Genomic DNA, 17759 nt, shown 5'->3' with positions numbered 1-17759 from the left:
TGCTGCCATCCACCAGGAAGTAGAGGAGCCATTACCGTTCACCAGGTGTCGGAGGACTCACTGCCGTCAACCAGGGGGCAGAGGAGTGGCTGAGGACCAGACGACGGCATGTCTGGGGACCGGCAAGCGAGTTTTTCTCTCTCTCTCCTCTCTCTCTCTCTGTCTCTCCCCCTCACTCTTTCTCTCTCCCCTCTCCCTCCCCTCATCTCTCCCAGGGCTCCAGAGAGGCGGGGAAGACCTGCAGGCAAAAGGATGGCCGGAAGGGCAAAACCTCCCCTCCAGGAAGGGAGAGGAGGGGAGTACGTAAAGCCGGATGTTTCCCTGGCCTGAGTCAGGTGGTGGAGGAGTGTGACGAGGAGGAGGGCATGGCCGGTCCGTGAGGATGCACACCCGGTGCTGAATTGTCCTAATCAGCCGGGAGGGGGATAAAGATGAGCCAGAGGTGCCAGTTTGAGAGAGAGAGAGAGAGACACATGCGGCTGCTGTGTGTGTGTCTGTGTGTTTATGTTTAAGTTTATTTATGTCATTAAAGTTATGTTGACTGTTCTTCCGGTTCCTGCCTCCTCCTTGCCCATCTTGTGAACCCCGTTACATATATATATATATATATATATATATATATATATATATATATATATATATATTAGTATACAGTACATACACATAATACAGTTTAAGATAGCAAATGAGATGCACAAAATATCTGACGTTTTTACTATCCATCGACAAAGATATTGGTAGATGATACTATAGGACTACATTTTTTACATTTTATATTTATTCAGTGTCAACATGATCACATGTGAAGTCAGCATGTTCTGGTACCCTAGGACTGCCCACAACACCGACTCATCACAGATAAGCGGCATCTTCTATAAGACATTTTTGCATCGGCTCCAGCATGTTTAACATCCCCTCTGGCATGACCGGAAGTGCATTGCGTCAGCAGTGTGGGACTCCCAGGTTCAGATCCAGCATTGAAACCAGAAAGTAATCACATTCGCATAATCAGAAGCACGATTGGGAGGTTGCATTTTCCTATCTTACATTACATTTTCACTCCACTAAGGGTTAGGTTTAGGTCTGGGGTTTGGGTTGTGGGGTTCAGTTTATAAAATATTCATTTCTCTTCACTGTCTCACATTTTGTACCACTGAAAACAACTTTTCTCACAACTCACTTTTGCCACCCCAATGTGGACATTTCACCCAGAAAAGGGAGATTAATCGTGCCCACATGCCCAATAATACTTACAGCTTTGGCCACTGGGGGCAGTGTTTCAAATTTCGGTAAGCACAGACTGATTTTAACCAAAAAAAAGTTAGCCTACTTTTTTTCCGATTTGACTGTGAGATCAGTCTGCAAAGTGTACAAATTTCTCTACCGGTAAGTATTGACTTAGTCTGTATTCTGCCATATTCCTCAGTAAGTGAAAAACTCAAAGATCCAGCAGAGAAGAGTTTGAATGCATTCTATCGATTCACTACGTCAAAAGGTCAAAGCACGAAGCCCAATGTCTTCTCCCATAGAAAGAGAACTGAGAAACCCCGATGTGAGATTTGGCTCTGGTGATTGTGTCATTGTGCATGCAAGACCAAACAAGCCCTTACAAATGTCATCTCTCTTTTATTCCTATAAAAGACCAAATGCTCACACACATGAGGGGCACCTAGAGATTCACATAGATGTTCAGACCCATAGTCTTTTGGGAAGCCCTATCATGAGTGTTTATTAGTCATCTTACACTGCACACACTGCCTTTTAGGATCTGACTAATGGCAATTCATGTTGTTTCTGTGTTGATATTTTATTGCCTCTCCCAAGTAATATTCAGAACATGTGCAGAACTTGCTAGAAGAAATGTATTATTAAGCATGCTAATTAAGTTCACACATTTGCTGTGACACATATTTAGTGAGGTGTGAGTTATTTGTTAACCCTGCTGACAAGTCAATCTATGGTTGCTGATGTGTAAAAAACAAACAGATTTAGCCAATGTTTCTCTTCAGCCTCATATGATACACTCACAGACCACCCACAGTATATTCACTGAATGCCTGATGCATTTTGCACTCAAAGTATTGGCTGCTTTGTGCAACCTCTGGGAGTAAGGGCACATAGGTATTTGTATTAGTCCGCCTGGAAACAATGTTGTGTTTACACGGTTCCAGGTTGATACAATGTGCATTTATGACTTGTATTTATAAAGTAATCACTTGATTTCACTAATCACTAAGTTTTAGTTGTTCCTGTAGTTCCTGGGCTCTACTATCTCTCAGGACCTGAAGTGGGACACCCACATAGACTCCATAGACTTCCTTTGCCAGCTAAGGAACTTCAACCTGCCACAGGAGCTGCTGACACATTTCTACTTGGCCGTCATTGAGTCTGTCCTGTGTACATCTATAACTGTCTGGTTTGGTTCAGCCACCAAATCAGACAGAAGGAAACTACAACGGACAGTCAGGACTGCTGAGAGGATTATTGGAACCTCCCTGCCCACCCTCCAAGATCTGTACGATATATAAAAATATCAAGATTTGTATATATATATATATACAAATTATTCAAGTTTTTGTTTTGCTGAACTTGATATGTTGTTGAACTTAGAAAAACTATTCAGCTGAAATCAAAAATTAAGTCAAGAGAACTACACACATGCTCATGTATTCAGATTATTGAATAAATAAATTATGCAAATTGCAGTGTTACTGTCTTACTTTTTTTCAGTTTGCTGATTTTATTTATGCTGTTGGTTGTTGTGTTTGTCACTTGCAGTTATTTGTCATGCAGCAATAATTTGAAGCTCATCTCTTTATTCAATGATGTGTTTGATGATTGTTATTTGTGTGTAAAGTGTTGAGGCCCATGCTTGTCTCTTTGACAAGCTTAAATCTGAATATAGTAGAGGAGTCAGATGTTCATTTGATCATCAATTGGCCATTTACCATCAAATGGAAGTTTATTTTACCTCTGACAATGGGACGGCACAAACTACTTCTACTGTATAATTATAAATAATATTACACGATAATATAAGTTATTGAACTTTTGAACTATTGAACTGTATATTCAATATGAATTTAATTAAAATGAAGTTGACTGAACTTTGAAAGTCAAGTTTACTCTAAAAGATATTAAGCTCATTTAACAAGTTATATTGAGTCAACTTTATGTTCTGTTTAAACAACTTTCCCTCTTAAGTTGACAAATTATTTTAAGGCAGCACAAACACGTACTTGTTTTAAGTTGAAACAACAATATTTTTTATACAATGTAGGTTAAAGCACATGACACTGAACTGCTCGGGTGGCGAAAAACTGACTTTTCTGTGTCTATGCTTTAATAACAACACAAATGGTGGAAATAGGAAGGTTGCGAACTGGGAAAATGCATGAATAACAAGCAAGCATTTACATAAACACAATAGCACATAATGCTGCAAAGTACATTCATCAGTGGGCTACTGGGGACAAGAGTCAACATCTATGTTGACTGAGCTCTTGTCCTTCAACATTTAAATTGAAATGTACTAACAGGGCAAATTGGAAGATGAAGAAAATCAGACCAAAACAAAATATACAGAGAGAGCGGGAAACTGAGAGATAGAATGAGAGAGAGGAACCGCCGCCATTTCAATTACATTATGGCAATTGTTTTTTATCTTTGATGCAGGTTAATGAAACTAATTAGTCTTCACTGCGCAGAAGCTTCTGGCGCCCCAGATAATTGCTATTGGCTGAGATAGCAAAAGTCAATTTTACCTCACACAGCGTAAGGGAAAGTAAACATTGAGGCTTATCACTTCTGAAGCCATTACATGAGAGGTTTTACATCACCCAGTGCACGGCGTAGCTTTTTAGTCTCATTGGTGGCTCCAAAAGGATCCTAGAACATTGAAGTGTGCCCTTGACAGGGAATACTTGTTCATGAAGATCAACCAAAGTAGTTGTAGAAGTTGTATTAAAAGAGAGTTTGATTAAACAAATAATTGTTCATGTCTTTTCCCCCCAGTATGACAGTAATAATGACAGCATTACTTATTTATAAAAATCCTAACAGAAAGTGCTTGGATACCTCTTTTCAGGGGAACATGACTTCTGTTTGGAAGGCTCTTTTTGGTGTCAGTTAAAAATATGCTTTCTGAGTTATAACCTACTGAATCTATTTGAAATTATTTAAAAATTTGGTCGAAACATTCCTGATGTAAAATGAAGTATTACATTTAGCACCCTGGATATTGACTTGATTTGTTTCCATCTACAAAATTGTTTTACACATCATGCATATTTTTGGATTATTGAATTAACAGTGTTCAGGTTATACCACTATGTTTGGGCTTCCATTCCAAAATGCTAATTTTCTTCAGTTGTAGCCTTTGGTTAATGGTGTATTTGTGTATTCAGTTTGCCTTTTGAGAAGCTCAATAGCTTAAAGTAAAACCATGAGTTTCTTACTGAAACATCTTGAGAAACACATTCTTCTCCTTAATAAATGTAAAACAATTTAATAAATTTAACTGAACTTACAAAAACATACACAAACTTCTAATATTACTCACATTTTGATTGGGAAAAAATTTAAAATGCTTATGGCCTTGATGGCTTTAGAATGAAAAGCTTGTCTCTAAATGGCTGCTGGTGTTCAGGATTTAGATTGTTAACATATTGATCTAAAAGAGCCTCACCTTGCTTTGCCTGTTTTTTAATGGCATCCATCGATAGTGTGACCTTCATGTATACAAATGGCTCAGGTTTGGAGAGGGGAGAGAATGGATTATTTCCACTTATAACTATAAATCCAACCTAACCTCAGCCTTTAGATGTCAATCAATGCACAAAAACTCAAGCTAAGACTCTTCGATCCACATCTCAAATAATAACAAGCAATATAAAGCGAGTGGGCCCGAAGAACTGAGATGAAATAAGCAGCAAGAAAAAGTTCAGAAGTAAGATATTAAATCCATTACATTTGAGACAATAGTAAATCTCTGTATTGGATTTTCTATATAATTGTCTATACAGCTTTCTTACAGTTTAAAAGAGCTGGTGTTCATTTTTTATTTACATTGGCACAATGCAATTGTTTCAGAAGCCAGGCCTGATAAATCAAGGAAGCAGTGTATTGCAAACATGTGCCTTAAATGCACTGTATGAAAAATGAGTGCAAGTTGAAAGTTGTCAGTAAGATTTAGTATGTAAAGTCTGGGAGAGTGTCGCATCCGGGTCGGAACCAGAAAGAGAAGCAAGTCAGTTGGAGTTGGTGGTGAGCTGCAAAACTGCAAGTAGGTCAGGACTATTCCTATTCTCCCACCATATGTTAAAATTTCCAAAGAAATAGAGGGAAAAAGAGACAAAGAGAGTGATAGGCAGACAGACAGAGAATGAAAGAGGGATGGAGAAGAAAGAAAAAGTGGATAAGACAGACAGTAAGAGAGAGATAAAGAGAGAGAACTTAACACATAAATGTTAAATGCACCAACTGGCTTAGTGACAGCTTGCCGTGAATCTTCGGAGCTGACCAAAATTTTAAACCATCCTACAACCTGCTCTTTAAGGTTGCATTTTTTATTTCACTGGTGGTTAGATTTAGGGTTGGGGTTTAGGTTACCAGGTAGAGTTAATAAAGTATGCATTCTTGTTGACTGGATCATTCACAGCTAAAAATACAACTAGCTTTTGGCATCACTCTTTGGACATTTCCAAGGAAACTGGAGCTCATATGAGCCCATGTGTTCAACAGCACTTCCAGCTTCGGCCACTGCGGCAGTGATTTGAAGTTCAGTAAACACAGACCAATTTCAGCAGCAACATTTTCGACATACTGTTGCCATATTCACAGTGTGATCAGTGGCTCACTAAACCCTTAAAAGCATTGGAATTTCACCAAACACTCTTACAAATTCAGTTCTTTAGAGACCCGGCACGTATAACTATTAAAAATTGATTTTTCAAAATATTTTCAAGACAGTTCGAAAATAATAAAATATATTTTGTTATATTATGATGTTTTATTTTTCATATATCAAAGAGATAATGCAGCAAATCAGGACAAATCTAGAACAGGATTCATTACTTTCACACTGAAATTTCATGAGACACATATGGCACACATTGACACACTTTAAGCAAATACTGAGCTAGCTTTTACCTTGTTACACAAAGAAATAGATTTCCTGTGATAGTAAACTTATATAGATATGAAATAATCATAAAAACTATAATTTATGGAAGTGCAAAAAAATAACAACAACAAAAAAAACAACAACACTATTACATACCTGGGGTCTGTAATGACCCTATACCCTTTTGGTACTTAAACCACTATATAAAAAAAAATTGCATTTGCATTGTTACACTATTAGATTGTGAAATACTAAAGAGCTGTGGCTAGAGGTCTGCACGGGCCTTAAAATGAAACCTGAACCCAGCCCGAACCCGAATTTCTTCTCCTAGCAAGTACTGTTACAATAGGCTGTATTTTATGTTAGCATATAGGCAACATTTGAAACAGTACTGAAACAGTAAACATACACAGTTTTAACAAGGCACAGCAGCCCCTTAGTATACTAGAGCAGAAGGGGAAAAAAGCATTGACTTATTGTTTATTTGCTGAAACTTCACGTGGTGCAGAACAATCTGGAATTAAATTAAAGAATGCTACAGTCCCCTCTTGGTGCAGAACAATCTGGAATAATATGAAACACTGCAACAGTCCCCACTATGCAGCCTGAACTTGTTCAGATTGTTGAATCTTTGTGACAACTGTGCTAAAAAACAATCTAGATGCAGCGCAAAGAATGAAAAGGAGCGCAGGTGTCTCAACATGTGTTTTTGAAAATTTGAAGTTCTTTTTTAGATTGACATGGTGTTTAAAATGTGCCGGTCCTGCACGAGACGCTGAAGAAAAAGAAAGACGTGGTGCAAATGTCAAAGACATTAATCCATCATGTGTTTACATAGGAAAACAATGGGAAAACAGAACAGATGCACGCAAAAAAACGCTTGGTGTGAACGGCCCCTAACTCGTCCGTTCGCGCATGTCTGTGAGTGAGAGCGCGAAACAAGCTCGGTAAGCCTGTCCATACAAACCCGAACCCGACCCGAACCCAAAGTCCTACCTGAAAAACTGACCCGAACCTGGCCCATGACCCATCGGGTTCTCGGGTCCCGTCGGGCCCGAGTCGGGTTGCAGACCTCTACTGTGGGTACAACTCCAAAAAAATGGATGAGGTATGCATTTAAGGATTAATGACCTAGGTGAGATAAGACATGACTAAAGAAAAATAAATCACTTTTTTAAAATCTTCTTTTAAAGTTTTTCCTTTAAGAGTATGACTTGCTAGTCTAGCCGCTAAATTTTTGTTAAGTGTGTAAGGGGACCTGGGTTCAATTCCTGACCAATACGTCCAATTTGTACATTTCAATGGTTATCCAAATGTACAAAAAAGTATGTGTAAATGTTGAATATGTATGAATTATGAATACGTATACATATTTGAAATACATATAAATTATGAATATGTATGTAAATGGGGGATTTCTGCACCAGCGTTTTAGACAAAGACATGTTGCCTCTTTGTATTTTGTTTGTAAAAAAAAATACAAATATTTTATTTATTTTTTTTACCTAGACACACCTCCAGGATCATGATATTTCAAAGTATCAGATGATACTGCTAACATATCTGCATCTCTTTCTGTGAACCACCTCCAGTAGTAATTGCATGTAGGGGAGTTAAAAAAAAATCTAATGAAATATTACGAGGAATGGTGTGATCGGTTTAGAGAGAAAAGTTAGGACCAATTGGGAAACTGAAAATAGGTGTGCATGGGTGGCACACCCACTGTTAATACATTGGCAGGGATGGAGACTGATTGAATTAAACAGCAAAGTCATAAGCATCAATGTGAGGAAAACCTTGAGAGATACCACTGAAAACAAATGAAACATCGATGGCTACAATGACTTTGGCATTATTTGATGGAGTGGAGAAGAAATATTGGCTTGATTGGATTTTTTAATCAAATCAGAGTTCAGATTTTAGACTAGTGTGATGCTCACAAGGGTGAGTTATGTTTGAAAGTGTTTCTGGAGCAAGCTAATGTGTCCACTGACAGCTCTCAGCTTCAGCAGAATTATGGGGGAACCAGAAATATATTTTATTATCTTTTATATACTAAAGGGGAAGTACAGTAGATTACCCAAAAATGAAAATCATTATTTACTCCCACTAATTGTTCCAAACCCATACGATTTTCTTTCTGCCATGGAACACAAAAGGCAAAATATTAGCCTCAGTCATCATTCACTTTCATTGTATGGCAAAAAGATGCGATGAATGTGAATGGTGACTGAGGCTAACATTCTGCCTAACATTGTGATTTTTGTTTCTATATTTTAGCACATGGCAAATATAATAGGTATGTTGTTAATGTAATTTTACTTCCATGTTTTGTTTAGAGACAACATAACTACATTTAGATATAGCTAAATTTAAGAACTGGGCATTGTATAACTGCTCTCTGTACTGTTCTCCATTAACAGGATGTGAAGCAGGTTTCTCAACAGGAATGTTTCTCTCATTCCTCTCAGCTTGTGGGGAGTAATTAAAGCTCCAGAGACAGGAGATATATTAGTGTCATGGCATTTGGCTCAAATGACACAGAAATGATGAGTGACCATATACAGAGAATCCATTATGAATGTACTGTAGGTTAGAAGACGTTTGAGAGCCCAGGAGACCTGGAAAGAGCTATTTTTTAGTCATATTTGGCCAGTATATACTGTATACCTCACATCAGGTATACTGTGGAGTGTCACAATAACTTAAGTAACAAGGGTAAATTGGCATGGCCTAGTAACCAGTGTTGTTCCTTATAGTCAAGTGTGTAATTTCTGCACCACTAGCATTACCAAACAGAATTGCAAATAGTTTTTAAACAGGTTATCAGAATATCCCCCCCATTTACCAGGTCCAACAAACAAACAGTCCCACCTTAAACTCACACTATTTGTTAAGCCATTGTTGTTGTGTCGGGCTGGTCAGGGCACTCAGACAAACAGAGCAATGTTTTGGCAGCACCACAGAGTCATGGTGTTCACTTTTCGAGGACATGGCCTACTTTTTCTGTAGTTGTCTCTGCAACTGGGATAGGTTAAGATATTTTAACCTTTTTTATGTCTTTCTTTAAGCATATAAGAAGTTCAGCAGCTACTGTTGTAGATGAACTTTGCAGGTATATATCAAAGTATAAAACATCTCCTTTGTTTCAGCAACCTGATTTGTCAGTAGATGTTAGAAGTTGAAAAAGACAAAAGAGCAAGCAGAGAAATGTTTGAAGTCCTTACCCTGAGCTATACGTACATTTAATAGGCTGTTACTGGAGCCCCACTTGAGTGAGGGCGTAATCCTTAATTACACCACTTGGCTGCTTCTAGAGAAACCACTTCACCCTTCACAGTCTCTATGGAGGGATCCATGTTGAAATCCATGTGAAATATAAGTGCCAATTTTAATCTGTAGATTTTAAGCAGACCTACAAAATGTATAAATTAGAAATAGAACAGTTGACAGCATTCATTTAAAAATTAGCAAAGATTTTAGTGTATTGATCAAAGGAGCTTTTAGATGAATATCTTTACATTATCACTGTAACGATTGGCTGGCAATGACAGGCAGATGAAGACAAGATGATGTGAAGAACCCAAGTGCAGTTTATTACAAATGTGAAATCCAATGGCCATGGCGACTTGATATGGCTACATGGCATGACGAGTTAACATGGTACAGCAGGATCACTGACTTGGCTATGGTAGGCGTGTATGCTGACTCATTGGCCGTGGCAGGCGTGAGCACTGGCTCACACAGCAATTTTTACAAAAATCTTCTCCGGCCACCATACTTCATCAGACAACTGCATTTTCAACCATTTTAATTACAAGCTAGAGGGAAACTTAGAGTATATGAAATATACATAATTGTGTGTGCAGTGTAGAATAGCAGACAGATTAGAAATATAATCTATTGTTTAAAAGTCATGACCATTCTAGTGATTAGTGGGAAAACAGAATAAAACAAACATTTAGAATGTTAAGATACATTTCACATGACCACCCCTCAAATACTCCTTTTGAGCACCTGTAATAATAAATTGAGATTGCATCTGAAATTGAAGGACACAAACACTGAAATATACATTTTATGTGTTCAATAAAACACACACTTTATTTAATTTGAACATTAGAATTACACACGAATTGCACAGCAAAACAAACAAAATCAAACTTTCAAACTATCTACAGTAAATACATTTTTAATAAAGAGTGCAGGAACAGAATATATATAAATTCATAAATACTCAACAACTGCAATACCTGTGGAGAGAAGAGATGGAGAAAAGAGGGGAGGGGGAGGACGACAATACCAGTAAACACAGCCCAACCTAGGCCTCTTCGCGAAACTGGTCACACTCAGCTGAGTGCCAAGACTGAAAACAGTTCCTATCTCGAACCAAGCAAAGTCTTTCGCCATTACATTCCGGTGCGCAACAAGCTACTTTAGTTTTATTTTCAGTCCTACTTTTCCGATAGCATGGCCAACATCTCTTAGAGGACTCTTCAAATTTAGGGACATGAGCTGTGTGGAGTGATGACGAAGGAGGGAATACAGGCTTTAGTGTATGCAAAGGGAAACTTGCGTGAATATCGATACCTCCCAGCTGACGAGCCAGGTTTTCTCTGAAATCAATCTGGGTTAAGTTCACCAGTCTATGCTCATCCCCTGGTGCTGCATGAATGTGTTGCAATGTCTATGAAGTGGAAAAAAAAAGAGTCTTCCACCACTTCTGAGTTTTTAGTAGGATGTTGTAAGATTTTATCATTTGGTCTGACCTATCAACACCGCCCATGTTTTTGTTATAATCGCTGATGACAGTGGGCTGGAGGGCTACTTCTTTTGTCCAGTTGCCATAATTTTTTACAAACCTAGTAATTTCGATTGAGCCATTCGCACTGTGGAAATTGGAGAGGCATGTAACTGCACACATGTTCTTCCACTGAATTACAAGTATATTCCCCTCAATCCTACACCACCTCATATCCCCATGAGCTGTCTTGCGTTCCCATTTTTGATGTCTTTAAATTCTGCAGGAAACAGTTTACGATTCACCCTGCATGTCCCACAGGCATTAGTTCCCATTTCTAACAACTTAACCATTAGAGTTGGGGACGTGTAAAAGTTGTGAAACCAAACATTGTGGCCCTGGTCTTTGAATGGCTGCAGTAACGATTCAACTACTTTGGTGGCGAAGTCAGTGACATGCCTATCATGACTACCTGTGTAAACATTAAAGTCGAGAGTATACTCCGAGTCTGATGTTGCAATTACCCATAATTTAAAACCCACGAGTAGGCTTGCCCTTTATGTATTGTATAAATCCTGACCGAGCTTTAGACTTGACCATACGTTCATCTATTGCAAGATTTTGGTTAGGCTGAAAGAGCTGCCGGCATTTATGTTTGAGGTGGTCCATAAGATAATGCAACTTCCTAAGGCGATCCTGATTATCCTCTGTGGTAGGGTCTACAACATGTAAAGCTGCTAAAAGAGCCTTGTAGCGGTCACGTGACATAAATCCCCTTGCCCACGAGCCCTGAAGTGACTTGGTTCCCCAATGACGATGGGAATCATGGAGAATTGAAAACCCCATGTAAATGAGCATACCCAAGAAATTTGTAAAATTCATCAGGGGTCACCTCCATCCAAGCTCCTTGGTAGCTGGAATATGATGGACAGTTTAGGACGAGCTCCCACCCCTGACGGTTTGTAAAGCTGCATATCTCAGCAACTACAGCCTGAGTAAAAAACAGCATGAAAAAGTCAATTTCTCGCAACATCATATTGGAGGTTGACCACACAGCCTGACGCACGCTACCTAAGTCAATACCGAATGGACGGCTAGGCTTAAATGGGAGAGGTTTTGGTGCCTGTGAATCGATGTCAGAGTACGAGGGATAAGAAACAAAGTCAGGGAAGCGTTTACGCTTTCTAGCTGACATGGGACCTGTGCGAGAATGGCTAGCCATACCCAAAATAATAAGAGTAACAGTGTTAGTGTTACTGTGAGTATCAGTCATAAAAACAATACATACACATTCATATATACGCAGTTGATGGTCTTGGCTGGGGATCAGGTTCCATCTCATCCTTCATCTCCTCGTGGTCCAGGTCTTCCTGCAGTAGTTCCTGGTCCAGCACATCTTCCTCCTGTGTGCTCATGCCCTCATGAGCCATGTTCTCCTCTGCTATGAACCTAAGCTCATCAGCAGCCAGCTGCCTCCTCCTCTTGAGGGTGCTGAGCAGGGAGCCATAGTCTCTATCCATCTCTACAACAGAAAAAAAGTACACAATTGGTAGCCAGCAGTGTGTTCTTCACAAATCCGTATACTGAATAGTCACCAAAGGCTTGCAGACTAACCAGAATGTCCAACTGCAGACAACCCTCTCACACTTTCCTTGTGAACAGGAAGATACACACAATCTAAAATCATGTCTGTGCGATGGATGGGTAAGGCTATCTGCTAAATTATAGAAAGATATCTACCATTTTTTTTATTACATGGGAAAATAAACAAGCTAGATAACTTATCTAACTAGCAGGCCAGTTTCCAGGCAGGTCTGAACAGCATAAAAAAATAAATAAAAAAAAGGTCTGAACAGCGTCTGCTCTCTGCCTCACATTACTTCAGGCGGATTTTTCACAAGCGACAAAATTGGCAAAAAAAAAGTTCTTGATATTTAGTTAAAAATGAACATAGTATTGCTAGCTAATGATTATTTAGCAAGTTTCACAGAAATTTGCTTAAAAATAGAGGCTAGCTGCATGTCCGATGAACGCTGACGGTCATGTCATTTTTTCCAGAAATAACTAGCGTTACTCTTACCAATAAATGCTTTGTAACTAAAACGTTTTGACTTTCAATAGACAATATTGACAACACATGTTAAATAACTTGTCTTACCTCAAAAGCCCACCTCAGTTTTCAAATTTAAGCAGGAAGTCCAACACTGGAGGTAATCTCCCGGGATATCCTCTCTGGCTCCGCCCAGGCAAATGGAGGATGACGATGATGACGATATATTTATTATTCACGCCCAGTAACCCCTTAACCAATCATATGTGCTTTTAGCTTATATTGTCATGAGTATCTAGTAGTTTTCAGAAATAAAATCGGTGATTGGACGGCGAAGATACTGAGACAGGAACCATGGGAATAATTGTTCCCAAATTTGAACGCTCCAGCTGGTAAGGGTTAACACAAAAAATGAACAAAAACACATCTAGACGTGACAATCACTTACTGCACTGATTAAATCTAACTCAACTTTCAAGCAACAGACATTATTTCTTATCTGATTGATCGATCTCATATAATAAAAAGAATATTATAAATCTGATTCTGACTCTAAATTCTGATTGGATGAAATGTTTTAAATAGCCTACAGTTAGGATTATGAACTATAATACTTGGTAGAAAATTGCAACATGATTACACAGGAAATCGACATGTTACAAATGAATGTTCTTGTATCCTTACATTGACTCTATTCTGCAGAGTTATTGACAAGTGCCATCTCCCATCAGACATTTTGCATAATTCTGAAATGTTTACCTTTTCCTGTGGCGCTACTGATAGCACATTGCATGCACAGCCTCAAAGACATGAGTTCAAGTCCCATGGAAACCAGGAAGTATGTAATTGCATTCACATAATCAATGTTGAATGTGATTCGGAGGTTGAATTTTCCTCCTAAAATACAATTTTTACTCCACTGACAGTTAGGTGTAGGGTTGGGGATTGGGTTAGGTATGGTAATAAATATGCATTCCTATTGAATGTTTTACATAATTTACAACTAAAAATACAACTCGCTTTCCAACTTGCTTTTGGCGCCCCTCTGTGGACATTTCACATAGAAATTGGAGTTCAAACATACCCATACGTTCGCAGTGGTTCAAATTTCAGCAAGCACAGACCGATTTCAGCAAAAGAACTTTCGGCCTACTGTCGCCGAATTCACAGTGACCAAAATCTGAGAATTGTTTAATCCGATTATTATTAATTATAAATGTAACTGTTTATTGAACATTGGTGTCTTTTATCATAGTGCTGTTGGTGCAGATTTATATATATATATATATTTTTTTTTTTTTTAATTTATCAACTCCATGCATTACAGTGAGTTAACTCCTGGTAAGAGGGTGCCCAAAACATGGAATGGTATTTTATAGAAGGGTTTAGTCAGTTATTCAGTGTTTTCTTTCATACACCTTATATGAACTTGGAAACTAAGCTCAATGCCAGAGCCCCACATTTAGAAATGCCAGGGATGGCTGCTGTTTTTGAGGGAAAGCACAAGAGAAAGCCTGAGAGATGGACAGAAAGATATACAGTAGAGGAAGAGAGAGAGACAATGGAAACCAGGCAGTATGTTGATAGTTATTTCTTCAGTCAATGCCTGGAAAGGGACTAATACTGCAGTAGAATCCAAGAAGAATTCAACAGGGGTTGAGTGAGAATTCAGCTAGAACACTTTTTTTACACTGAAAATAATTTAAAAAAAAAAATATTACTTCGTAAAACAGTAAGGGGCAGACAATGATGAGAAAGAGATGGAGTTTTGTATTAACAGTATACTGTATAATAGCCAGTGACTTGGTTTTAGGATTGATGTTGGTGTACAATGCATTTGAAATGGGTTCAATGGTAATACAAAAAACAGAGTGACTATTTACACTAGGTGTACATTGAACCTGCCACACAATGTGGCTATTTGCACTCCATTAGTCTGGGAGAAATCACAAAAATGTACGACAAACTGTACAATTAGTCTCGATGCAGTGGCATGTTACAGTAGTGTGAATGTTTTTTTCTGACGCAGGTTCAAATCCACCTTTTGTCCTACTTTTTTCCATCCTGTTTCCTGTCTCCACTCTTAATATTAAATGTAAAGGTTGATTTCCTCACAGTGATTTGGTCACGGAGAAGGTTGGGCAGATGAGAGAAAGGTTTAATCCAGGTAAGAGGCGGGGTCTCTTGATGCACGCGTTCCCTTCCTTGTTCCGGCAAGACGGGGGATGGCTTTCAGGGTTGGGGAGTAACGGAATACATGTAACGGGAATACGTATTTAAAATACAAAATATAAGTAACTGTATTCCACTACAGTTACGATTTAAATCTTTGGTATTTAGAATACAGTTACATTCAAAAAGTATTTAGATTACTGAACAGATTACTTTGCATTTTATTGTCATTTGTTTCATTTATTATTTATATATAGTCCTTTCCGATGGAAGACATTTATACATATAAATGATGCGATCCAAAGTGCATTTGAACAGCGGTGAAACACTTTCTTATGATGTGTTACATTCATACAAGCAGACAGAGAAGTAAGTTTGAAGTAAGTTTGGAGCAGAAGAAATAGAAATAAACCTTGTGTAAATTGTCAGCTTTACGCTAAGCTAAAATGCTATTTCTAGCCATTTTACATGCACGTTACGAGGCACAATCATAATTTTTTATCAAGAAAATTCACATTAGATCATAATTTCTTTTTTTCTAGTAAGACCTTTGATATTAGGGCAAAAATCATATTCTTGATAATTTTTGTATTGTTTTCCTGTAAAAATATCTAAAAATCCTTAAAACAAGACAAATTTGATTAATCTTGTTTTAGAAACAACACTGCATAAGATATTTAGGTTTTTCAGAGAATGTATTTTTAACATGTGTATTGTCTTACTGTACTAGCAGAGTTTTTATAGTCAAAACAAGTGAAAAAAATCTACCAGTGCTGAAGAAGTAATCCAGAGTGTTTAGAATACGTTACTGACCTTGAGTAATCTAACAGAATACGTTACAAATTACCTTTTACAGAATGTATTCTGCAATCTGTAGCGGAATACATTTCAAAAGTAACCCTCCCAACCCTAATGGCTTTCTTACGCGACTCGGCATGGGTTGTGTGTAGATTGTATCGCTACTTTTGCGAAAGTCTCAGGAGTCTAACCATTGTTTTACCATAGTAATATTGTAGTAACCATGTTTTATTTTATTTATTTTTTTATTTTTTTTGGTGGAAAAATTTGTTTTAATTAAATTAACCATGTTATTACTACAGTAATATAGTTTTAATAGAGTAACCATGTTTAATTTTGTGGTTTCTATCATTTTATAACAAAACACCATGGTGATACTATGATTACTGTAGTAAAAAAAAGAGAAGGATAGGATTAGGTTTAGGTGTAAATAGCATCTATCACCATTTGCACTGAGTGCAAATAGCCTCTACCTACCAAAAAATAAGGCTAAAAATAGTACCAGAGAGTGACTATGTTTAAATATACCGCAATAATCCAAAAGTATTTAGATTTGGTTGCCTCTAGAACATTCATATTTTTGTTTACACGTGTCATTATTGTGCTGATAAATTGCCGTGGTTATTGTGCAAAATGCTACAGTCCCTGTTTGCATGTCCTCGGTAATGCGACTAAAATTGGAATACTCCATGTCTTAATTTGATTATTCTTATTCAGAATCTGACCTTATTAGTTTGAGGGTAATTAGAAAATGCTGTTTAGATGGAAGATCCTCATGCTTAATGGAACTATTAGTCAAATTATTGCAATCCAAGTAAATGTAGTCAGGTGATAAATATTCAACATTTAAAAAGCTCAGTTAAACAAAGAATCCTATAAACACTTAGTATAACCTAAGGTTTTAAAGGACTTGGTGTTACTATAAGAGTGACTTCTGATAAAAAAAAATAAAAAAAAATATGGTACTAAAAATTACAAAAATATCCCAGATATTTAAATGTGGGGGCTGTTATCTAGCATGGTGCTAGTAACGACAAGATCATGGGTTTGATTCCCAGTGAACACTGGGTTGTTGTTGTTTATTTAATTTTATTTTGGGGGGCGCCACAAACAGCCCTAAAAACACAGTAAATACATCAAATTCTACAGAGACTGCCCAATCAACACAACGTGTTCTGTTAGAGCAATTATTGTTTTATGTGTTTATGTGCATTATTTACAGCAACTTTATTTGATGTTAATTTGATTTGATATGTAACAGACGTAATTGTTCAGATTAAGAATTTAATTTAATTTAATTTGACCATTTATGGGCACACGTCATTTATAAATGATGCAAAGTAAAACAGGTAGTATTATAAATAAATAAAAAAATAAATAAAACACTTACCAATTGTTTTTCACTTTTATAAAGCTATATGGGTCTATTTTATCCAATTACAGTCAAAACAGTTCTACTGTAGCTTGTAAGTCCCATTGTTGAAGGTCAACATGCTATGCATATTTTTAAGTATTTTGAAGTTGATTTTAAAAAGTTGTTTGTGTATCTATTTTAAATATGACAGCATCATGTCAATCAGAAAGAATTGTTCGGTGTGCATTTATTCCATGTTGCTTGTCCCATGTAAGTGCAATGCACACATCAGGCCCCAGAACCTGGTAACAAATATCATGACACCAGCTTACCGGATAAGAAAAATGCTCAAAATCTACCATGCCCTATATTTCAGACAGTTGCTGTGGTTATGAAATATACTACAGTGAATGCAGTCAGTGATTGCTTTTAAGGGCAGACACAGTTGTTTTCTTATATTTGTGTTTTGACAATGGATCATCTGGTTAAAAATATCCAATGGATTTTGAAGATGGCATGA

Source organism: Myxocyprinus asiaticus, chromosome 35, assembly GCF_019703515.2.
Source record: "Myxocyprinus asiaticus isolate MX2 ecotype Aquarium Trade chromosome 35, UBuf_Myxa_2, whole genome shotgun sequence".
Classification (NCBI taxonomy): Eukaryota; Metazoa; Chordata; class Actinopteri; order Cypriniformes; family Catostomidae; genus Myxocyprinus; species Myxocyprinus asiaticus.
This window is presented reverse-complemented; position numbering follows the sequence as displayed.